Source organism: Pongo pygmaeus, chromosome 4, assembly GCF_028885625.2.
Source record: "Pongo pygmaeus isolate AG05252 chromosome 4, NHGRI_mPonPyg2-v2.0_pri, whole genome shotgun sequence".
Classification (NCBI taxonomy): Eukaryota; Metazoa; Chordata; class Mammalia; order Primates; family Hominidae; genus Pongo; species Pongo pygmaeus.
In genome coordinates this window covers 135732574-135757535 of record NC_072377.2, presented here as the reverse complement: position 1 = coordinate 135757535, position 24962 = coordinate 135732574, and the positions used below count along the sequence as shown (strand labels likewise).

Sequence of the window (24962 nt, the reverse complement as noted above, 5' to 3'; positions counted from 1 at the left end):
GCTGTCTCCCACAAACAATTTTATTTTTTGAGAACTAGATGTGCTTATTTTAAAGTTTATGTGGAAAAATAAGCCAGAATAGTTGGGAAAAAATATGAAATAGAGGAGTAATGAATGGGAACTCTGTCTATAAGCTATTAAAACATTTTATAAAGATAATTAGGGTAATGTATGGGCAGGTAGAAAAACAGACAAATAAGTGAAATAATAGAAAGTACAGAAATTGTTGTAACATACATTGAAATTTAGTTTATAATAAAAGTCAGACTTAAGTCTTGTGGAAAAGACAGATTAAGCAATTAGTACATTAGAACAACTGGTAGCTATTAGGGAAAGAAGTAAATTTAATCGGCTGAGTGTGGTGGCTCACGCCTGTAATCTCAGCACTTTGAGAGGCCGAGGTTGGCAGATCACTTGAAGTCAGGAGTTCAAGACCAGCCTGAGCAACATGGTGAAACCCCATCTCTACTAAAAATACAAACTTAGCTGGCCTTGGTGGTGCACTCCTGTAGTCCCAGCTACTCAGGAGGCTGAGGCATGAGAATCAACTTGAACCTAGGAAGCGGAGACCGCAGTGAGCCAAGATCATGCCACTGCACCCCAGCCTCGGCGACAGAGCGAGACTCCGTCTCAAAAAAAAAAAAAAAAAGAAGTAAACTTAACCTCTATCTACCTCAAATCCCACACTAAAATAACCCAAGTGGATCGAAGATTTAAATGTAAAAAATTAAACTACGAAAATACTTCAAGAAAATATGGAAGAATATGTATTAAAAATCGTGAAGTGATGAAGGCCCTTCTAAATCTGACAAAAAATGCAGAAACTATAAAAGAAGCTATTGCTAAACTTATTACACATCAAATTATGCAAAAATTCCTGCAGGGAAAAAAGCCAAACAGGCCCATAAACAAAGTTAAAAGACAAATGACAATCTGAGAAAAAATACTTGCAATTAATATGATAAACACAAGAAAAAAGGCTAACAATTCTATAAAGAAAAGGACATACGATGTGAAGTGACAGTTCACAAAGAAGGAAATAACAATGGTTCTTAATATATGAACATATATAAAAAAAGGTTTTTAACTTAAGTCATAATAAGTGTGATGGTTAGTTGTAAGTGTTAACATGACTGGCCTAAGGGATGCTAGATAGCTGGTAAAATTATTTCTGGATAGGGCTGGGTGCGGTGGCTCACACCTGTAATCCCAGCACTTTGGGAGGCTAAGGCGGGCGGATCCACCAGGTCAGGAGTTCGAGAGCAGCCTGGCCAACATAGTGAAACCCCATTTCTACTAAATACACAAAAATTAGCCGGGTGTGGTGATTTGTGCCTGTAGTCCCAGCTACTCGGGAGGTTGAGGCAGGAGAATTGCTTGAACTCGGGAGGTGGAGATTGCAGTGAGCCGAGACCATGCCATTGCACTCCAGCCTGAGTGACAGAGTGAGACTCTGTCTAAAAAAAAAAAAGCAAACAAACAAACAAAAATAGGCCAGGCACAGTGGCTCATGCCTGTAATCCCAGCACTTTTGGGGGCCGAGGTGGGCGGATCACGAGGTCAAGAGATCGAGACCATCCTGGCCAACATGGTGAAACCCCGTCTCTACTAAAAATACAAAAATTAGCTGGGCGTGGTGGTGCGCACCTGTAGTCTCAGCTATTTGGGAGGCTGAGACAGGAGAATCACTTGAACCCAGGAGGCAGAGGTTGCAGTGAGCCGAGATCATGCCACTGCACTCCAGCCCTGGCTACAGAGCCAGACTCTATCTCAAAAAAAAAAATTAAAAAAAAATAAATGTCTGGAAGTGTCTGTGAGAGTATTTCTGGAAGAGATTAGCATTTGAATCAGTAAACTGAGCATTTGAATCAGTAAACTGAGTAAAGACTATTTGCCCTCACTGGCCAGGCACGGTGGCTCACGCCTGTAATCCCAGCACTTTCGGAGGCTGAGGCGGGCGGATCACGAGGTCAGGAGTTTGAGAACAGCGTGGCCAACAAGATGAAACTGCTTCTCTACTAAAATTATAAAAAATTTAGCCAGGCACGGTGGTGGGTGCCTATAATCCCAGCTGCTCGGGAGGCTGAGGCAGGAGAATTACTTGAACCTGGGTGGCAGAGGTTGCAGTGAGTCGAGATTGCGCCACTGCACTATAGCCGGGCGACAGAGTGAGACTCTGACTCAAAAAAAAAAAATTTGCCCTCACCAAGCATGCAATCTGCTGAGGGGCCCATTGGAACGAAAAGGTAGAGAAAAGACAAATTATTTCTTCTGAACTAGAATATCCATCTTCTGCTGCCCTTGGACATTGGACCACCAGCTTTTCCGGTTCTTTAGCTTCCAGATGGCAAGAACTTTTTGGCCTCCATAATTATTGCATGAGCCAATTCCCATAACAAATCTTCTCTTTATCTATCTATCTATCTATTTTTCTTTTTTTTTCTTGAGACAGAGTCTCACTCTGACACCCAGGCTGGAGTGCAGTGGCATGATCTTGGCACACTGCAATCTCTGCCGCCCAGGTTCAAGCAATTCTCCTGCCTCAGCCTCCCGAGTAGCTGGGATTACAGGCGCCTGCCACCGCACCCAGCTAATTTTTGTATTTTTAATACAGACGGGGTTTCACCATCTTGGCCAGGCTGATCTTGAACTCCTGACCTTGTGATCCACCTGCCTGGGCCTTCCAAAGTGCTGGGATTACAGGTGTGAGCCACCGTGCCTGGCCTATCTATCTATCTATCTATCTATCTATCTATCTATCTATCTATCTATCTATCTATCTCCTATTGATTCTGTTTATCCAGAAAACCCTAATAAGATAAGAGAAATGCAACTGAAAACTTCAGTAAGATGAATTCTTTACCTATCTGATTTGCAAAGAACAAATGTTTCTAATCATTGGCAAGAATATAGAGAAATTGTTTTTTAAAACAATTACTTGTAAAAATTAATTCAGTGAGTTTGTAAGGTGACTAGATAGGGAAATGCTAGTTGCTGCGTCAAATAAACTTCATCATTTCATTTACTTAATACAACAGAATTTTTTTTTCTTGCACATACAATAATCCAGTGCAGGATTTCCTAGTGGTAAGAGCAGGTAAGGAAAGAGGAAAAGGTAGGGATGGAGGTCTGATCCATGAAGTCATTTAGGGACCTATAGGTTGATGGTGACTTTGTCCTCTTCAACATGTGGCTTTCAAGGTTGCCCTGAGTATCAACATCCACCAATAAAAGCAGAAAAAGTATGGAGAGGGGTACATAGGAAGTTTTAATGAGGCAGACTATAAGAAGATAATGAAAGAAATTTGGAGAATTGATTGAAATTAAAACATACATGCCCTTTGATGCAGGCCCTTTAAGGAATTTATACTACAAATATACATATAGTGTGCAGAATGAGGTCTATACAAATGTATTCACTAAAATATTGTTTTTAGGCTGGGCACGGCAGTTTGCACCTGTAATCCCAGCACTTTGGGAGGCCAGGGGCAGGGGGTATCACCTGAGGTCAGGAGTTCGAGACCAGCTTGGCCAACATGGTGAAACCCCATCTCTACTAAAAATACAAAAATTAGCTGGGTGTGGTGGCACATGCCTATAATCCCAGCTACTTGGGAGGCTGAGGCAGGAGAATCACTTGAACCCAGGAGGCGGCGGTTGCGGTGAGCCAAGATCGCATCACTGCACTCCAGCCTGGGTGACAGTGAGACTCTGTCCCAAGAAAGAAAAAAATTGTTTTTAGTAGCAAAGACATTAAACAACATAAATATCCGTAGTAGGTGATTGATTAAATATATTATGCTACATGCATACAATGGCCATTTTAAGAATTTTAAAACTACTGTATTATCATAAATATTTATATAAATTATAAAGAATTATAGTTATATATGTACTGATAGGAAATAATCTCCAAGAAATATTTTTAGATGGAAAAACAACATGTAGAATAGTGTGGGTCTTATGCTATCCCTTATACGAGAAAGGAAAAAATATATACAGACCCGTATGTGTTTGTATATGCACATATTACCTTTGGTGGGATATTCAAGAAGCTGGTACTAATGGTTGCCTCTGAGAAGGTGATCTTGGAAGCAAGGGACAGAGATGGGAAGAAGCCTTTCCACTGTACACCTTTTTGTAGCTTTCAAAAAATTTTTTTCTTTTTTTTTTTTTTACTGTGTGCAGCCTAGTCGAAACATAAAATAATTAAAAATAAATTAAAATATCAGAGAACAATAATATGGAAGATGATGGGAATTAGGTAGAAAAAGCATGTTGAGAATTAGTCAAAAAGAGGGTAAACACATTTTAAACTTGAGCTATTTTAAAGACAGGATAACATTTCTTTTTCTTTTTTGAGACCGAGTCTTGCTTTTGTTTCCCAGGCTGGAGTGCAGTGGCACTCGGCTCACTGCAACCTCCGCCTCCTGTGTTGCAATTCTCCTGCCTCAGCCTCCCAAGTACCTGGGATTACAGGTGCCCGCCATCACACCTGGCTAATGTTCGGTATTTTTAGTAGAGATGGGGTTTCATCATGTTGGTCAGGCTGGTCTCAAATCCCTGACCTTAGGTAATCCACCCGCCTCGGCCTCCCAAAGTGCTGGCATTACAGGCGTGAGCCACTGTGCCCAGGATAACATTTTAAGGTAACCACTAAAAGAACAGGTATAGGCAGGGTGTGGTGGTTCAAGCCTGTAATCCTAGCACTTTGGGGAGGCCGAATCCTAGCACTTTGGGCAGATCACTTGAGCTCAGGGGTTCAAGACCATCCTGCGCAACATGGCGAAACCCCGTCTCCACAAAAAACACAAAAATTAGCAGGACACAGTGGTGAACGCCTGTAGTCCCAGCTACTAGGGAGGCTGAGGTGGGAGGATCACCTGAGTTCGGGAAGTCAAGGCTGCAGTAAGCCGAGATCAAGCCACTGCACTCCAGCCTAGGCTACCGGAGTAAGACCCTGTCTCAGAAGAAAAAAAAAAGGTAACAAATGTACAGTAATTCTAGGGTGGGCGTGGTGGCTCACGCCTGCAATCCCAGCACTTTGGGAGGCCAAGGCGGGTGGATCACTTGAAGTCAGGAGTTCGAGACCAGCCTGGCCAACGTGGTGAAACCCTGTCTCTACTAAAAATACAAGTTAGCCAGGGATCATGGTGCGCACCTGTAATCCCAGCTGCTTGGGAGGCTGAGGCAGGAGAATCGCTTGAATCTGGGAGGCGGAGGTTGCAGTGAGTGGAGGTTGTGCCACCACACTCCAGCCTGGGTGACAGAGCAAGACTCCATTTCCAAAAAAAGAAAAAAGAAAAAAAAAAGTATAACAATTCTAAAATAGAGAAAGGGTAAAGAAAAGTTAATGATTTCAACAGAAGGCAAAAAGGAAGAAACAAAAAGCAAAGGTAAGACTGGTAGTAATAAATTAAAATACATCGGAAATCACAATTAATGTGAACTGATTAAACTCACAAGTAAAAGACAAGATAATTTCAGATAGGCCTCTTTAGATTAACCAGCCAGCCAAACACCAGAGATATGAGAAAGGTCATGTTAGGTTAGACCATTCAGTCCCAACCAAACTGGCCCAGACCGAAAGAAACCATTCAGCCAACTCACAGAATCATAACAAACAATACATGTTTTTTTTGTTGCTTTTGCATGATTTGTTATGCAACAAAAATGAACTGATAGAGTTGGGATATTAAAATTTATTTTAAAATACTTTTAATAGTTTTATGCCACTAAATTTGAAAATCTTAAAAAAAGATAATGTTCTAGAAAAATATTAATTCCAGAAACAGATTCAAAAAGAAAAATATGAATGAAAATACAATCATTAATCTAAAACAAATCCTCATTTAAAGTACTAGGTTTAGTGTTTTATAGGAGATTTTTAAAAAGTCGAACGTCAAATAACAATTAATCTTCCAGAGAATTAAAAAGGAGGGAGAAGACACAAACTGGTATAACTGGTATAACTTTGATACAAAATTACACAAAGACAGCAAGGAGAAAGAAAAACTAAAGGTCGATACTGCTGATAAACATTTACGTAAAATCCCTAAACAAAATGTTAGGAAATAAAATCAAGCATGTAAATACACATATAGAAAACATATACATACGTGTGTGTGTATATATGTTTACAGATGTATCATGATCAAGTAGGCTTTATAGCAGAAATGCAAAACATGTTAAACAATGAGAAAATCTGTAATATAATTCATTATTCTCATTAAGAGATTTAAAAAGCAAAGCTATATTAACGTCTCAATAGGTGCAGAAAATGTAAACAAACGATAAACCCCTTGGAAGACTACGAATAGACAAAAACTCCCTAATGTGAAGCAGAATATTGTGAAATTTATTTGACTTTTAGTTTTCGGTTTCTTTCCGGCGTTTGCATTTTCTCTTCTCTATCACTGGAGGGCTGGAAAGCTGACAACTACATTTCCCATGTTCCCTTGCTGTGGTTTGGTTCAATTCTGTCAGTAGGAGACAATGGTGGGGATTTAAAAGGTGGCAAAGGGAGAGAATCCATTTGTTTTCTTCTGCAGCAGCCTCTAGCAGCAGAAATAGCTGTGCTGCAGCTGCTCAGAAGCACAGCCTTCCTGGGCTTGGAGTGACACCATTTTTCACTTTTTTGCCCCTTTGCCTTTTCAATAATTTTGTAATTAATTCCCCGAGCTAACTTTCCTGTTTGAAATACTTAAGTGGTTTACATTTTCAAAAATTGGTTAATAATTGAAATAGGTATCCAGTAAACTGCAACAAACATCATTATGAGTGGTGAAACAGTAGAAAAATTTCCTTTGAAGACAAGTACAGGACAAAGATGCCTGCCCTTAATGCTTTCCAGTGAACATTGTACTGGAAGACTTAGATTCAGCAATAGGATAAGCCCAAAGGAAATTACGCGAAAGGAAATTACGCGAAATTAAAAGGAGGCGACAGAATTGTCATTAGAACAAATAGGATGCTCGGCAACTTTCTAGTGCTTCTGGGTACTAGATCATTAAATAAAATCAATAGCATGCTTATAAATGATATTGGAAAGGTTTTATTTCTTAAATGAAAAGAAAGGATATTCAAAGAAAACATGGTAAAATGATAGTGTTAAATCTTGGCTCTGTGTACATAGATAGACACCTGTTACAGTTTTCTTTCTTCTTTTTTTGAGACAAGGTCTTGCTCTCTTACCCAGGCTGGAGTGCAGTGGCGTAATCTTGACTCACTGCAACCTCTATCTGCCAGGCTCAAGTGATCTTCCCACCTCAGCTCCCTGAGTAGCTGGGACTACAGGCTCGTGCCACCATGCCTGGCTAATTTTTGTATTCTTAATAGAGATGGGGTTTTCCCATGTTGCCTAGGCTGGTCTCAAACTCCTGGGCTCAAGAGATCCACCCACCTTGGCCTCCCAAAGTGCTGGGATTATAGGCATGAACCACTATGCCCGGCCTTTCTCTCTTCTTTATTTAAAAACAAACAAACTACTTTAGGTCAGAGCTCCAAGTTTTCTTAAGTTGCTAAAAAAACAATTACAGAGTAAATTAGCCAGGTGCAGTGGCACCTGCCCATAGTCTCAGCTACTTGGGAGGCTGAGGCAGGAGAATTGCTTGAGCCCAAGAGCTCAAGACCATCTCAGGCAACACAGTGAGACTCCCCTCTCAATTAAAATAATAATAATAACAACAACAAAAATAAAATTACATAGTAAATTAAATTACAGGCTACAGGAAGATATTGTATAGGGTTAATTAATGTTCAGTTTATATTAAATAAAATAAAAATAGGCTGGGTGCAGCAGCTCATGCCTGTAATCCTAGAACTTCGGGAGGCCGGGGTGGGAGGATCACTTAAGTCCGTGAGTTTGAGATCAGTCTGGACAACATAGCAAGAACCCGGTCTCTACAGAGACACACACACACACACACACACACACACACACACACAAACACATACACACACACACATACACATACACACATATACACACACACACACTCACACACACACATGCGCGCGCACACACACACATACACACACACACACACTCCATAAGGTAATTATAAGTCTATGTAGTTTTTTAAATTTCTGGTAATGAGAGCCTGGTTCCCTCCATGAGAATGAGTTGATTTTGCTCCACATAGACAGTAGCATTCTGGGACTTCAGAAACTTCAGGATACACTTCTGAAAGAACCTCAGGATTGTATTAGTCTGCTCCAGCTGCCACAACAAAATACCACACACTGGATGGCTTAAACAGCAGAAATTAATTTTCTCAGCGTTCTAGGAGCTAGAAGTCCAAGATCAAGGTTCTAGCCAATTTAGTTTCTGGTGAGAGCTGTCTTCCTGGCTTGCACACAGCTGCCTTCTTGCTGTGTCCTCACATGACCTTCCTTGGTGCATGTGCTCAAGGGAGCAAGTTAGCAAACTCTCTGTTGTTTTTTCTTATAAACCCATCCGTATGGTCACATAACCTCAATCACTTCCTCAGCGGCCCCTTACCAAACAGAGCCACACTGGGAATTAGAGCCTCAACATGAGAATTTGAGGGGGACACAAACATTCTGTCCATGATGAGGATATACACCCTAAAAGACGGTGAGGAGCTAAGCCTGCTGGTATTTGCACTATAGGAAACAATAATGTAATTTTAATTACTTTTAGAGTCATATGTCTTTTATTGCAGGGAGCAGAGCCTTGAGTAACTCACATAAAGGATATAAATCTCACAGAAGTCAAAGACTGAAGCCAGAATTCCAATGGACTTCATGGGAAATGGAAAGCTATCAGGACCAGAGTTGCTCTGTGTTTACTCTTCATTTTCTCTCTCTCTCTGTCTCTCTTTCTTTCTTGAGACAAGGTCTTGCTCTGTTGTTCAGGCTGGAGTGCAGTGGCACAATCACAGCTCACTGTAGCCTCAACTTCCTGGGCTCAAGCTATCCTCCTACCACAGCCTCCTGAGTAGCTGGGACTACAGGTACCTAGCACCACACCTGGGTAATTTTTTTTTTTTTAAACAGGGTCTTGCTCTGTCTCCCAGGCTGGAGTGCAGTGGTGCAATCTTAGCTCACTGCAACCTCCACCTCCCAGGTTCAAGCGATTCTCATGTCTCAGCCTCCCAAATAGCTGGGATTACACGTGCACACCACCACACCTGGCTATTTTTTGTATTTTTAGTAGAGATGGAGTTTTGCCAAGGTCTCTACTAACCGTGGACAGGGCCATGCTGGTCTCTAACTCCTAATCTCAAGTGATCTGCCTGCCTTGGCCCCCCAAAGTGCTGGGATTACAGGCATGAGCCACTACACCCAGGCTCCGGATGATTTTTGTATTTTCTTTTAGAGATGGGATTTTGCCATGTTGCGCAGGCAGGTCTCGAACTCCTGCACTCAAGAGATCTGCCCACCTTGGCCTCCCAAAGTGCTCGGATTACAAGTGTGAGCCACTGCACCCGGCCAAATTTCCTTTTTTCAAACTTCTTTATATCACTTCCAATTCTAGAATTCTGGAAGTTATTGAACTATCCCATATTTGAAAGCCACTAGATTTCAATAACGCAAATAAACAGAACTTTTGACTTTTATACTTGGTAAGAAATGTTGCCAAAGGATGATTAAATGTGTTGAAAATAAAATAAAATTCTATAAATTAATGTTCAACTTTAGTTTTATAAAACAAATCCACTCAATCTGACATTGAATCATGATCTACCAAATAACAGAATTTATTTATTTATTAGTTTGTATTTTAATAGAGACAGGGTTTCACCATGTTGACCAGGGTGGTCTAGAACTCCTGACCTCAAGTGATCCACCCGCCTCAGTCTCCCAAAGTGCTGAGATTACAGGCGTGAGCCACTGCACCTTGCCAACCAAATACATAATTTAAATTTAACAGATGTAAAGTCTTTCTTCCTTATAAGACTGCATCTTGTAATTATTATATTATTATTTTAGAGACAGGGTTTTACTCTGTCTCCCAGGCTGCTGGAGTGCATTGGCATGATCATAGCTCACTGTAAACTTGAACTCATGGGTTCAAGCGATCCTCCCACTTTGGCCTCCCAAAGTGCTAAGATTACAGGCGTGAGTCATCACCCAGCCTTGTAATTTCTTTCAAAATGTCATGAATATTAATGATGCGATGGTGTTCCCTCTGGACTGGCCAGCTGCTGAACTGACCAGGTCATTGGTCTTCTTTATTTTATATTTGTGCCTAACTGTACATAGCTAGAATCATATTAGCAACTCAGATAAGGTCTAAAATAGTCTTACTTAGTAATTGTATGAGTTAGGGTTTGATCAGGGAAGCAAACCAGTAAGAGCATTTATTTGGTAAGTAGAGGCAGTTGTGGTAGCTTTCATTTGGCCTTTCTACTATAATAACCTTCACTCCAAGAGTAAGGAAACCAGTGCAGGGGTACTGGTAGCTGCTGAGTAAGTCTATTCCAACTAAACATGCCAGAATTAGATAAATAACCACAGGGCGAGTTCAACAACCTACTGAACTTGCTGTGAGGCTGATCACAGCCAAAACTTCAATAATCACCTGATCTTCATTCATAAGCCCCTACTCTGGCTGGTGGACCATAGCGGTGCTGCTTTGGTCCTCTAGGAATTAGTGCCAGTTTAGAGCCAGTGTTCTGTAATCTCTACAAAGTTTGGCTATTCCACCTTCCCCAATGCACATCACCCTGGTAAATGAATGACTGTAGGCCCCTTTAGGAAGGTGAGGAGGGAGATTTATGACATAAACTTTTGGCTATGTATCAGGATTATTCCTTCAGGAACTTGGCCTCCTCTTTATTCAAGGGTCTCTAAATTTGTGAATTGGTTCAAGTGTAGGAATTTGTTAAGGGGCCCAGAATATTGTGTAATTAAAGGCAGACTTCTGCTTATCAAACCTAGAGCTTTCCTGCTTATTCAAATCATACTACATACAAATGATACTAAATTGCTATACTAAAGTGAGATTTCAGTAGACTGTCCACCTAATTCAGATTTGAGACAACCATGAGCAATTAGCTAACACCAAAGATCCCTGCAAGACAATTGTTTCTGGTTACTACTTTGCTTCGCCACCAATTGTGTCAACCATACCCATCTTGTCTTTGGCAATTAAACAGGGCCAGTTGATTCTTGCTACCCCAGGACCAATTATCCTTCATTTCCAGGTTTCAGTGAACAGCCATGGAAATGGTTAAAGCCACTTTCAGTTTCTTGAGCTAACACATCAAATCAAGAATCTCTGCTTCATGTACCCATATCAATAAATTTGGCCTGATCCTATTTTAAATTCCTTCCACCCTGATCCAGCACTCTTGGGATGCCAAACATGCTCCACACATTTTTATCAATCACAATTGGTAAGATCTTACTTTTTTTTTTGGTGTGTTTAGTTCCTTCTCATAGGTCACATTTGGTAACTGACCTCCTGAGGCCTGCTGGGATTTAAATCTGGTTGTAGGTCTAGAAACAATGAGAGATGGTAGGAATAGGTCCTGAGGAGGATTTGTCTCTTACAAAGTCATTCTTCCAGGCTCCTCATGCAAGGGGAGACTGACTTTCTCAGGCAGGGAAGTAGGGCAAGCAAAGGAGCCTTGGCGGAACATAGAGGTCAATGACCAAGCTTCATTCAAATCTTTCTGTAGACTCCTCATACCAATTTCCAAAGTCCCACTTCTTCCCAATCAATGTTGTACTTGAACAAAAGTGATCCTGTGAGGTTGTAAATTCAAATTGCCTTGTAATTCAATCACCCACAGGATTAGCCTCTATGTTTGTTTTTCAGAAATCTTGACCTTGCTACTGTATGAGACAGTTTCTTTTAGGACAGTCATAAACAAGTATGTAGTTCTGAATGTCCCTATAACTCCCTGGCTTGTAGGTACACATAAAATCACCTTAATATTTAGGCCTGAAATCCCGTTAGTTTGAAAGCTCTCACACAAGTAACTGTACAACTCTAGACGTCTTTCAAGGTTCTCTCCTATGGACACCTCTCCAGGGTTTTTAGAGGTTGTTACATAGTATCATGAATCAAGAGAAGCCACTGTGTATAATGTTCCTTTGCTTTGCTCTGGGCTTCCCCTGGCTCTGGGCCACCACTTCGATTTCAACCAGGCTGCTGCTCTCCTCTGAGCTTGGCTCAGGGCTCCACCTAAGCCACTGTTCACACTGCGGCCACTGCTTACCCTCTCTGCCTGCCATGCCCACCATAGCTGCTTCATGTGGACCCCCCATTCCCTGTCCTCCAGTCTGCTGCTTCTGCCTCTAGGTCCCCTGCTGGGTACCCCCACATGGGCTGCTGCTGGCCCGATGCCTTCACTCTACCCAGATGCTGCTTCTGCTTGTCCTGCTGCCTTGTCCTACTGCCTCGACTGACCTTCCGCTTTGTCTCCTGCATCTGCTGCGGTCACCCTTTTCTCTGTGGCCATTCAGCACGCTTCACTCTTAAAAGAGGCAATGTTGAGCCTCTTGTAAGAATTTTGACTTTCGTTCTGAGTAAAATGGGAAGTTATTGCAGGACTTTGAACAGATGAATGATAGCAGCTGTCTTACATTTATAAAGCTCACTCTGGCTGCTGTTTTGAGAATGGACTATGGAGTTTAAGTTAGAGGAAGAGAGATAGGGAGGAGGTTATTGGGTTAGGCCAGGTGAGAGAGGATGGTGGTTCAGAACAGGGCAGTAACCAAGGAAGTGGTGGGTGGTCAGATACTGCATATATTTGAAGGGAGAACCCAATAGGAACTCTTGACAGACTGGATGTGAGATGTGGCAGAGAGAAAAGATTCATAGCTAACTCTAAGACTTTTGACCTGAGCAGATGAAAGGATGCAGTTACCATGAAGGCTGCAGATGAGGTAGGTTAGAAAAGTAAGATCTGGAATTCTCTATGAGATCTATTCAGTTTGAGATACCCAGTAGATATTCGAGTGGAGATGTTGACTAGATAGTTAGATATGTGAGTCAGGAGTTCAAGAGAGAGGCTTGAGTTGGAGAAATACATTTATGAATTGTCAGATTAGAGGTGACACTTATGGCCCAGGAAACAGATGAGATTTTTAAGAAAGTGAGTGTGGAGAGAGAAGAAAAACAGGCTCAGGACAGAGCCTGGGCATTCCAACACTGAGAGGTTAGACAGTAAAGGCCAAATCAGCTAGATACTGAGAAGAAACAGAAGAAAACCAAGAGGGTATGCTGTCCTGCCAACCAAGTGTAGAGGGTGCAACAAGGAGGAGGGAATGATCAGTGTCATAAAATGCTGCTGGTCAGGTAAGATGAGGACTCAGGATTGACCCTTGGAATGATCAACATGGAGGACACTTGTTGGCTTTGATAATAGTTTTGGTGGAGTCATGTGGGCAAAAGCCTTATTGGGGCCAATTCAAGACAGAGTGGTAAAGGAAAAGTCAAGGACAGAATTTACAGATGGCTATTAAGAAGTTTAGCTATTAAAAAATTGGGCAGTAGATAGAGGGGAAAGTAGTCAAAAAGAGTTTTTTGTTCATTTTATTAAAGATGCTACAAATAATGGCATTGTAGGAGGCTGATGGAAATGATTTAGTGAAGGGTGAAAAATTGGGCTAGGGAGCAGGAACTATTGGAACAATGTCCTTTACTGGGTGAGAGGAATTAGGATCTAGTAAATAAACAGAACCGAAATAGGCTTTAAAACAGAACAGAAATAGTTCATATATGGTAACAAGCAATTTGGGTGGAGTTTTTATTTTATGTAGAAAATCGCATTTTTTGATCTGAGTTGTGATATTGATCATAAGAAAACAACAGTGTTCCCTGAATCAATGAAAAGACAGCTTCAAACTTGGCAGCTGTGCCCCCCAAGACATCTTCCCAGTACTCATCCTGCAGAAACATGCCTTATCCCAAAAGCGAAGGTCAAGGGCCAGACGACCGAAAACATGCTCCAGGTATTTTTAGGGGAAAGCTAGAGAAGGGGCATTCCTGATGGTCTGAAGATGCTCCATATTAGATTAAAATGTCTGGTGGGACTAGAGGAAAGAAAGAAACAATTACGTTTTATAGTCACTTGAGTTCCATATAGGATTGGAAAGGAAGTAAAAAAAGGGGAGAAAACAATTTTCTATTTTTAAGTAAATGGATACGATGATGATGAGTCAAATTAGCTAAGAAACAGTGCTTGGAAGTAGGGGAGAAAGTAATCTGCTATTTTAAGAAAATGGATGGGGTGCCAATGATTTAATTACATTAGCTAAGAAGCCAGTCAGCATTCATTATACCTTTCAGGGTGAGAGGGCTGGAGACTTGAATCTAGGACAAAGCTGAAAGCTTGGCAGCAGGAGCAGAGTCAGAAGCAAAGGCTGGAGTAAGTGGCAGGATTAAGGTAGCAAATGATATTGTCATTGTATCTGTCTTTCTGTGGGAATCACTGGGAATGGTATTGAGAAGCGAAGTGTGCCATGCCCTCCACTCACATCCTCTTCTGTGTCCACACCAATGCATATCTCACTGTTAAAGAAGACGCTGAGATAAAACAACTGGATAAGGAGCAGATAGCGTGCCATCTGAGGCCAAAACAAGATTGCAGGGAACTCAGCTGACAACATACATGCAGTAGAAATACAAAAGCAAGTGCAGCAACATGGGAGAGTCTCCACCTCCATTCATTTTATGTTTGTTTAAAATTTCATTTAGTAAAGTCTTAGTTTCTTTGGTTCAATGTCATTATCAAATAATGCAAAGAATAGCTAACATGTTCAGTGCTTATAATGTGCCAGGTACTGTTCTAAGTAGTTCAAATATATTAATTAATTTCAGGTAGGGACTATTATTCATTCTCCCTTTATAGATGAGGAAACTGAGGGACAGAGGAAGCTGGGGGTCAGCCCAGGCAGTCTTGTAGCAAAAGCCGATGCTTTTAACCGGTATATAAAAATCTATCTCAGGACTTAGAGACTTTTGGATGGCCAAGAACTCCTTACTGACTTCCTGTGTGCTTGTGAAAAATCCATTTCATTTTTGTATTATGAGATTCCATCCCAAATTAGTAAAATTTGAGTGAAAATTTCTTGTCATCACAGATATATTAAAGTAGAAACACTTAGCTACTCTTTCTTATGAATTCAAACAATTTCTGAAACACTCACCCATGTGAGCATTATGTAATGATGAGTCAGAGCTGTCTGAAAGGCTTGGGAGTGATTTCTTATTCACATTGCTAATTGTTTAATTATGCTAAAATTATATTGACTAAATATTCTTCATATATTATTTAAATGATTTCTGACTTCAGGTATACATATGAATGAATGGTAACTTGCTATATTCTTCTCAATACCAACATTTAACAATTAACAAAATATTAAATTTACGCAATTCACCTATGGAAAAGAGCTAATGGGAAGTGGGAAAAGGGAGAGGAAAAACTGCTGTAAATGAAGGTGAAAACATGAGAAAGAAGAATTCAACTTTGTAAGTAAGTGTTAGAAATTCTTTGTTGAGGAGAAAAAAAATGAAACAAATAAGTCAGATCCTCTGTTAGGCATGAAGCTTCTCCATCCCGAAATAGAAGTAGTGTGAGAAAGCTTAACTTTTTGGAAAAAAAAGAATGGGTATTCTAGAGCCACTTATTTTGTTTTGTTTTTTTTTCCACTGATAATGTGCTCACACAAGAGAATATTACATTGTGAATTCTGAGGGTGGGGTCACAGTTCTCACTTTTTTTGGTATTTTGTATAGTAGCTATTGCTGTGCTTTGCATACAGGAGGGTGTTGATGAATATTGATTTGACTGGAAGACAGAATAGATGAGCAGAACATCTAAAGCAGAGGTGTCCAATCTTTTGGCTTCCCTGGGCCACATTGGAAGAATAAGAATTGTCTTGAGCCACACGTAAAATACACTAACACTAATGATGGCTGATGAGCTAAAAAAAAAAAAAATCGCAAAAAAATCTCATAATGTTTTATGAAAGTTTACGAATTTGTGTTGGGCAGTATTCAAAGTCATCCTGTGCTGCATGTGGCCGTGGGCTGCGGGTTGGACAAGTTTGATTTAAAGTCTCTGGTGAGGCTGGGCGTCTGTAATCTTAGCACTCTGGGAGGCCAAGGCAGGAGGGTCACCTGAGGTCAGGAGTTTGAGACCAGCCTGATCAACATGGTGAAATCCCATCTCTATTAATAATTCAAAATATTAGCCGAGCGTGGTGGTGGGTGCCTGTAGTCCCAGCTACTCGAGAGGCTGAGGCAGGAGGCTGAACCCAGGAGGTGGAGGCTGCAGTGAGCCAAGATCCCGCCACCGTACTTTAGCCTAGGCGGCAGAGTGAAAGTCCATCTCAAAAAAAAAAAAGTTTCTGGTGAGGTACTCCCATAGACATTTTGGTTTGGCAGACACACAGATGAGCATGTAGGACTTGGAAATGTGGTCAAATGTGCATAGACACGTGCACATTCTACTGAACTGTGCTCTAGTAATCAGGCCATAGCATCATAGCATACTTGTCAGGAAAACAATACCTGGTGAATGGCTCATCCTGAGTACAATTCCAGTAACAGTTCTGCCTTGATTTATTTTGTGATCACAAATAATATACTATCTTCTGTCATTCTAGCTTGTTTTCTACATCTATAATGGAATATTCTATCAAGTGACCTAAAGTCACTTAGCTAACTATGATGCTGCAGATGAAAATAAGTGTTATATGCTGCTTGCTTAGAAATATTTTCTGGCCAGGTGCGGTGGCTCATGCCTGTAATCCTAGCACTTTGGGAAGCTGAGGTGGGCGGATCACGAGGTCAGGAGATCGAGACCATCCTGGCTAACACGGTGAAACCCCTTCTCTACTAAAAACACAAAAAATTAGCTGGGCCTGGTGGCAGACGCCTGTAGTCCCAGCTACTCGGGAGGCTGAGGCAGGAGAATCGCTTGAATCAGGAGACGGAGGTTGCAGTGAGCCGAGATGGCGCCACAGCACTCTAGCCTGGGTGACAGAGCCTCCGTCTCAAAAAACAAACAAACAAACAAAAATCTGAGATAAAGGTCAAAAGTATTTTTAAAACAGGGTCATTTTTAAAACAATGGCATAATTAAATGTAAGCATATGACCACAGCATTATGCGCTGACAACTTACATGTATAAAAATTCAGTGTTTCTCAGTAATCCCTGATCAAACATATTGGCATGAAATATAGAGGAATTAGACTGATTACAAGCAGAAGTAATCAAAATCTTATTCCAAAAGATATCTATATTACAGTTGCTGTGGCAACCCACAACTTTTTTTGTTTGTTTGTTTGAGACAGGTTCTTGCTCTGTTGCCCAGGCTGCAGTGCAGTGGTGCAATCATGGCTCACTGCAACCTCTGCCCCCTGGGCTCAAGTGATTCTCCCATCTCAGCCTCCTAACTAGCCACGACTACAGGCACATTCCACCACACCCAGCTAATTTTTAAATTTGTAGTAAAGATGGGGTTTTGCCATGTTTCTCAGGCTGGTCTTGAACTCCTGAGCTCAAGCGATTTGGCTGCCTCTTCCTCCCAAAGTGTTGGGATTATAGGAATGGGCCACCATGCCTCGCCTCTTTTTCTGCATTGTGTATCAAAGCCACAACATGATGTTTTTGTAAGTGATGTTATAGCAGCCCAAGTTCTGAGTACAATAGTTAATGACTCATCTCATTGAATTGTGTTTTTCAATCTTACTTGTTCACTATCATAGAGGGAAGTATTAAAGCCTTACAGTTCCTAGAAAAAATGGCCAGACTTTATTTTGAGTTTAAAGGGTCAGAATTTTATTATTCTGAAAAGTATATTGAGGTACATTGAGAATAAGCAACAAATGTGGGCTTATATATAAGCTGCCATGACTTAAATGGTTATTGATGATTTTTAAATCTTTAAATATTACAGGATTGTAGGCTTATCACTTACTTGTGCAATCTATACCATTATCAATAACAAAAATGCTTTTCCCCAACTATGTAATATGTTGAAGTCACTATGTCAAGATAACAAGATATAACAACCTAACATAAATTACATTTCATTTTAAAATAAAAATTTTTCTCATAGCATAACATTTTTAGTACAACATTTTCTTATAACAAATAAAAGCAGACAAATCACAAGTGTATGAGCTCAGTGAATGCTCACAATTGCATAACCTCCACTTAGATCAAAATGTAGACTATTGCTAGTACCCTAGTAATTCCTTGTTCTTTTTCGTAATCATTTTCTGTCTTTTTTCAAAAGTTAGCCACTATCTTGGCTTCTAAGACATAGATTGGCTTTAGCCTTTTAAAAATATAAGCATTTTAATTAAAGTGTAACAAATATACAAAAAGCACACAAATCATAAGCACACAACCAACAAATTTTCATAAACTGAACATCTATATCTAACCAGCACCCAGATGAAAAACCAGAACATTATCAGCATCCCAGAAGGGGATCCCCCTCCTGTCCCCATCAGGTGATTTCCTCCCCCACAACAAGGATAACCACTATCTTGATTTATAACATTATATATCAATTTTACCTGTTTTCAAACTTTCATTCTCATTGCTGTATAGTATCTCATGGTATGAATATATCATTTACTCTTTCTACTGTATTAGTCATGTGAGTTGTTTCATTTGGGTTAATACAAATTGTGAACATTTTTGTGCATGTCTTTCAGTGGACATCATTCCATACCTCAGAGTGCAAGTGCTGAGTCATAGGATATGTACATGTCCAGCTTTAGTATATACTACCAAGCACAGTTCCAAAGTTGTACCAATTTGTATTCCTATCAGCAGCATGTGAAAATTCCAAGTGCTCCATATCCTTGCTAACCCTTGGTATTATTTGTTATTTTAGTCATTTTGGGGGCCATGTAGTGATATTGCATTGTAGTTTTATTTTCCATTCTCATGATGATTAATATCATTGAACACCTTCTCATGGGTTTATTGGCCAATTAGATATCCCCTTCTGTGAGGTGTCTACTCAAGTCTTATGCTCATTTTTCTCTTTCCTTCTTCTTCCTCTTTTTTTTTTTTTTTTTTTTTTGAGACAGGGTCTTCCTTTTGCCCAGCCTGGAGTTCAGTGGCAAGATTCATGTCTCATTGCAGCCTTGACCTCCCCGACTCAAGTGATCCTCCTACCTCAGCCTCCCAAGTAGCTGGGACTACAGGCATGCACCACCCTGCCTTGGCTAATTTTTGCAATTTTTGTAGGGACTGGGTTTCACCATGTTGCCCAGGCTGGTCTCTAACTCCTCAGCTTAAGCAATCCACCCGCCTCAGCCTCTCAAAGTGCTGAGATTACAGGCGTGAGCCACTGTGCCCAGCCTCATTTTTCTAATGTATGTCTTTGTATGTTATTTGTTGGAAGTATTTATATATTCTGGATACAAATCAGATATATGTATCACACATATCTTTTTCCATTCTAGAGCTTGCCTATTCATTTTCTTATTGGTGTCTTTGGCAAACAGAGGTTATTAAGTTTAATGTAGTTCAGCTGATCAATTTTTTCCCTTATAGTTAATGCTTTTTTGTGTCATAGATGGGAACTCTTTGCCTACCCCAAAGTCATGAAGATATTTTCCTAAGTTTTCCTTTAAAAGTTTTATTGTTTTCTCTTTTATGTTTAGATCTACATACCATTCAAAATGGATTTTTGTGAGACATGGTCCAACATTTTTTCCCATGTTGATGTCCTATTCACTCAGTACTGTTTGTTGAAAAGACATCTTTTCTAAATTATGCTTTTGAGACAAGCCTATATGAGAGGCACTTTCAGAAAACATAAGCCTTTAAAAGCAGAATTATGTATAATTATGTGCCAAATTTGGAATGCTCTAAATTGCCAATACAGATAGCATAGGAAAATTAATTTCTTTGTTTCTAGACCAGGGATCAGCAGACTTTTTATGTAAAGAGATAGATAGTAAATAATTTAGGCTTTGTGGGCCATATAGTCTCTGTCACAACTACTCAACTGTGTTGCTGTAGCAAGAAAGTAGCCATAGACAATATGAAAATAATGGGCATACTTATATTCCAATCAAACTTTATTTACAAAAACAGGTGGAAGACTAGATTTGGTCAAAGTCCTGCTGTAGTCTGCCACCAAAATTATCAAATAATTATGTGTTTGTCTATTTCCTTGCATCAGTGAAAATCTGGTACAAGAATAGATCTCAGGCAGCTCCCTGGCCTGATCCTGCTTGATGATTATTCAATGGAGTTGATATTGATTCACCCAGTCTAAGCTACCTTGGCTCTTTTTTAAGTATCTATGGTAAGACTGAGTGAATCAATATCAACTTCCCCAGTGAACCCTTCCTCAGGTAGTCATGTGGTGAGAGTCTTCAGGATGGTTTGGAGGGATTAATGTAATATAAACTTCCCTTTATGGATGGAAGGGAATAGATTTCTTGAAGGAGTTGACTAGACAATCCCGCACACCCAGGTCATTTTATTGGCAGCTTGACATTTTTGTGGGACCTGAAGTTTAGGGATGTTTGCACCCAGGATTGGAAACACTACGACATCCATTGCTCTGTGTGTAGATGAGCTGTGTCCTCTAGCTAAATTAAAGGAGACTGTATCTCTGTATCCTCACCCTGTGTCGATGGCCTCTTTCTGTCAATCTTTTCACAAACCCTTATGACAGCTATACTTTTAATTATAGACTATAATGTTTGTTGTTACTGTTTTGTTTTGTTTTGTTTTTGAGACAGGTTCTCATTCTGTTGTCCAGGCTAGAGTTCAGTGGTGTGACCACAGCTCATTGCAGCCTGGACCTCCTGGGCTCAGGCAATCCTTCCATCTCAGCCTCCCAAGTATCTGGGACTACAGGGACACATCACCATGCCTGGCTAATATTTTTTGTATTTTGTTTTGTAGAGACGGGTCTCTCTATATTGCCCAGGCTGGTCTCAAACTCCTGAGCCCAAGTGGTCCACTCACCTCGGCCTCCCAAAGTGCTGGCATTACAAGCGTGAGCTACTGTGCTGGGCCTAGACTATGACTTTTATTTTAAGGGAATGTCAGAAATTGGCCTAAGCCATAAACCAATCAGCAGTCAGGAAAAACTACCAAGTGGTTTAAACACTAAGCATTTTCCTCCTCTGAAAATGTTCTTTGTGTACTGCTTGATGTGTTATTACCAGGTGAACACTATCAGTTTTGTTACGGGTCTAAACAGAAAAGTGAATTTATAAATGAATTTTGCTGAGAGTTTTCTACTTCAGCTTCCCTCATTTATTGTCACATTTCCAATAGCAATTTATATATCTTAATTAACCATCATAATTTTTAAAAGACAGTTTAAAGCATCACTTCAAGAGCAGTGAGAAAGTAATTAAAACTTATTACTTAAGTAGTTAATTCTTTAATAAAATAGAGGACTTTATAGATAACACAGTGAACATCTTGGTTGCCAAATATTCCTCTAAATCTTTTCTGGAAACTTCTCCACTGAGTTCCTTTTCTAGACACAGGTTTTTGAATGAGAGGTTGTTCTCTTGATTTAAACAAGGCCAATGAACTCTGTTCTCAGACAACACAGAATTCAGATAAAGAGATTTTAGCTTGAGTGTGGCTGCTCTACTGAGCAGAGGAGTTGAAAACTCAGGAGCGACTGTCAGTAGCTGTTTTCATCATGTAAACTAAAAAACAGACTAAGGTGGACTGCAGCAACAGTGAAGAATGACAAAAGAGCAGAGTTAGGGGGTGCAGGGCATCCCTAGACTGCTCATAGCATTCCAGGTGGTTCTGTCAGCCCAGCTCCAACACGTAGGTCTACAAGACACAAATTCATTCTTTAAACAAATCCCTCCATTCTTTTCTCTCTCTCCTTTCTTTCAAAGGCTAGCTAAAACGAGTATCTGTTACTTGCAATTAAAATAATTCTAACTAATGCATCATCTAGTCCAGACTTCTCATTTTACAGGAAAAGAAACAGAAGCCCAGGAATGATCAATGCTTTGCTCAGAGACCTATTTTCAGCAACACAGCTGTGACTAGAATTCAGTCTCCTTCTCCCTCTTTGGTGGACTTTTCTCCGGGTGATGCTAGACTGACATTTATTTAATGAACTCACCTTGAATCTCAGCTTGGAATTAGTTCTTTTTGAATGGATTTATCATTTTTCTTTTGGTTTGAGTAGGTAACAGACTGTCCCTGAGGTCCTTACTGACCAGAAGAGAAACACTCAGCTTTACAGTTTTGCTCCTCCTGCTTCAGCAATTTGAGCTAATTATGGAAAAGCCTTATTTGGTATAGTGAATTCTGTGCACCATCCAGATGTCCCCTTCAGAAACAGGCATTTATTTCCCTAGCTCCTGAGAGTGTTGGCTGCAGAAGCTGACAGCTATGGCTCTTTCTAAGAGTTGCCCCACTGACGGGAATGGTCTCACCAAGGTTACGTCTCTTCCCTGGGGCAGGCCTGCCCTCAATGCCAGGGAACAAAAGCCTGGTCCCCTTGCCTTAATTCGGAACAATTCTGAAGGCTATTTCAACTCCAGTCCCCCTCTGCAGCTGCATTGAAATTCAACTACTCCCTCCAATTTTGCTTCCCTCCCTTCCTGAGAGGACTCCCTAATTTAAAGCTCCTGTGTATAAATCTCTACATCAGTCTGTTTCTCTGGGAATCCTATCTAAAACAGTAGACTTTTTACTGTTCCATTGCCAGAGTAAAAGATAAGAGGGAAAAAAAAGGCTACATAGAGCAGTTTGTGGCAGGAAGCCTAAGATCCCTCAAAGTACTCCTCCCTCACAAACAAAATCCTGTTTCTCTTTCCAATTTATATATTTTTAATTTTTTTTCTTCTGGAGATATGGTCTCACTGTGTTGCCCAGGCTGGAATTCAGTGACTATTCTCAGATGTGATCACAGCTCACTGTGGACTTGAACTCCCTAGGCTCAAGGAATCAGCCTCCCGAGTAGCTAGGACTACAGGCACATGTCACCGCACTCATCTCCAATTGACATTTTTTAAAATGGTGTTAGGTGTGAATTATTTCATACCAGGTTATTTCTTTAAGACACTAAAAATACATCATACTGTGTTTTTATTATATTTTACAAAGCTTGTTCTAATACATTATTTTTATATTTTTAAAACACTGTATTTAGTTGCTGATTAGCACTAGTTTCATTGCAATTGCCTACTTCCTTGCTGGTCTTCCACCCTAGACTGTCTTGTCTTTGAATCACTGGCACCTATCTTTGAGACTGACCCTGGGCAAGTATTCAGTTAATCTTGGTTGAACAAACGGAGAGACTGGATTCAGTCGAAATTGGGGAAAAGATTATAGCAGAAAAAAAAACCCTAAAGGCCCAAATCACATTTCATTGAGTAAGATTTCTTATCCTCAGAAGACTAGAGATATTAACAATGAATTGCCAGAAAGACATATTAGAAACTTGCTTTCTTCAAAAAAGAATCAGTATCCAGGCTGGGTGCAGTGGTTCATGCCTGTAATCCCAGAACTTTAGGAGGCTGAAATGGGAGAATCACTTGAGGCCAGGAGTTCAAGACCAGACTAGGCAACATAGTGAGACCCTGTCTCTACAAAACTAAAAAAAAATTACCCAGGTGTGGTGGTGTGCACCTGTAGTCCCAGCTACTTGGGAGGCTGAGGCAGGAGGATCACTTGAGCCCAGGAGGTTGAGGCCGCAGTGAGCCACGACTGTGCCACTGCACTCCACCCTGAGTGACAGAGCAATGCCCTGTCTCAAAATAATAATAATAATAACAATAATAAAGAAAATAAAAAGAAAAAAAAATTGGTATCTGGAATTCTGAGTTTGGCAACATGTAGACTAAGTTAATAGAACCCTACCCACAACAAAATTATGTATGAGATTCAATTTTAATTTCCTCCAACATTTTATTTTGAAAAACTTCAAAGCTAGAGTAAAGTTAAAAGTTGGAGAACAAAAAAGAGCTTTCCCCCTTTTCCCTCTCTCTCTTTCTTTATCTTTATGAACTAATGGATTATTATTATTATGTATATATTTTTTTGAGATGAGAGTTTCGCTCTTGTTGCCCAGGCTGTAGTGCAATGGCGCGATCTCGGCTCACTGCAACATCCGCCTCCTGGGTTCAAGTGATTCTCCTGCCTCAGCCTCCCGAGTAGTAGCTGGGATTACAGGCATGTACCACCATGCCCGGCTAATTTTGCATTTTTAGTAGAGACGGGGTTTCACCATATTGGTCAGGCTGGTCTTGAACTCCTGACCTCAGGTGATCCACCCACCTCGGCCTCCCAAAGTGCTGGGATTATAGGCGTGAGCCACCACTGCCAGCCGGATTATTATTTTTTTTTAATACAATGTGCTGGTCTATCATGGTCATTATTATTTTTGATGCATAAATTGCCCCATGTTTGATCAGCAAGTCTTCCTTCGATCTGACCTCCGTGTCCTTTTAACATGATCCCACTAATCTTTTGTTATTTCTTTGTATTCTGGCACGTACTACATGGTTGAACTCACAAGAAAGGAAATCCCCATATGCCAGAAAGAAAAGAGATCTGAAAGCCAAAGTGGTGTGTAACTGTACACTGACACTGATGTAGTCCTGGAGGTAATTAGGGAACTTAGAAATAAACCCTAACAGCTACACATATCCGTAAGTGGTGAGTGTAGCAGAGAGTAGAGCTAAGTTTTTGGCTTGGTGTAAAGCTAGGACCTGTAAGTGCCATGAAAGGGGAATGAGAAACTCTATCCATAAGCCTAAGGACAGCAAGGTTCCAGGGACTTTGGGTAGCGGAAAAAATCACTGGTGAGAGATAAAAATTGCCACACCATGGCGGGCGCAGTAGCTCATGCCTGTAATCTCAGCACTTTGGGAGGCCAAGGCGGGTGGATCACTTGAGGTCAGGAGTTCGAGACCAGCCTGACCAATCCAGTAAAACTCTGTCTCTGCTAAAAATACAAAAATTAGCTGGGCGTGGTGGCAGGCTCCTGTAGTCCCAGCTAC

The 24962-nt window shown here is 40.6% G+C and overlaps 1 protein-coding gene across 2 annotated transcripts in view; it reads right to left on the bottom strand.

Moving 5' to 3' along the window:
• The window catches only part of CDC42SE2 (CDC42 small effector 2), a 184453-nt gene that overhangs the window by 157072 nt on the left and 2419 nt on the right, over positions 1-24962 (bottom strand). The window lies entirely within an intron of this gene.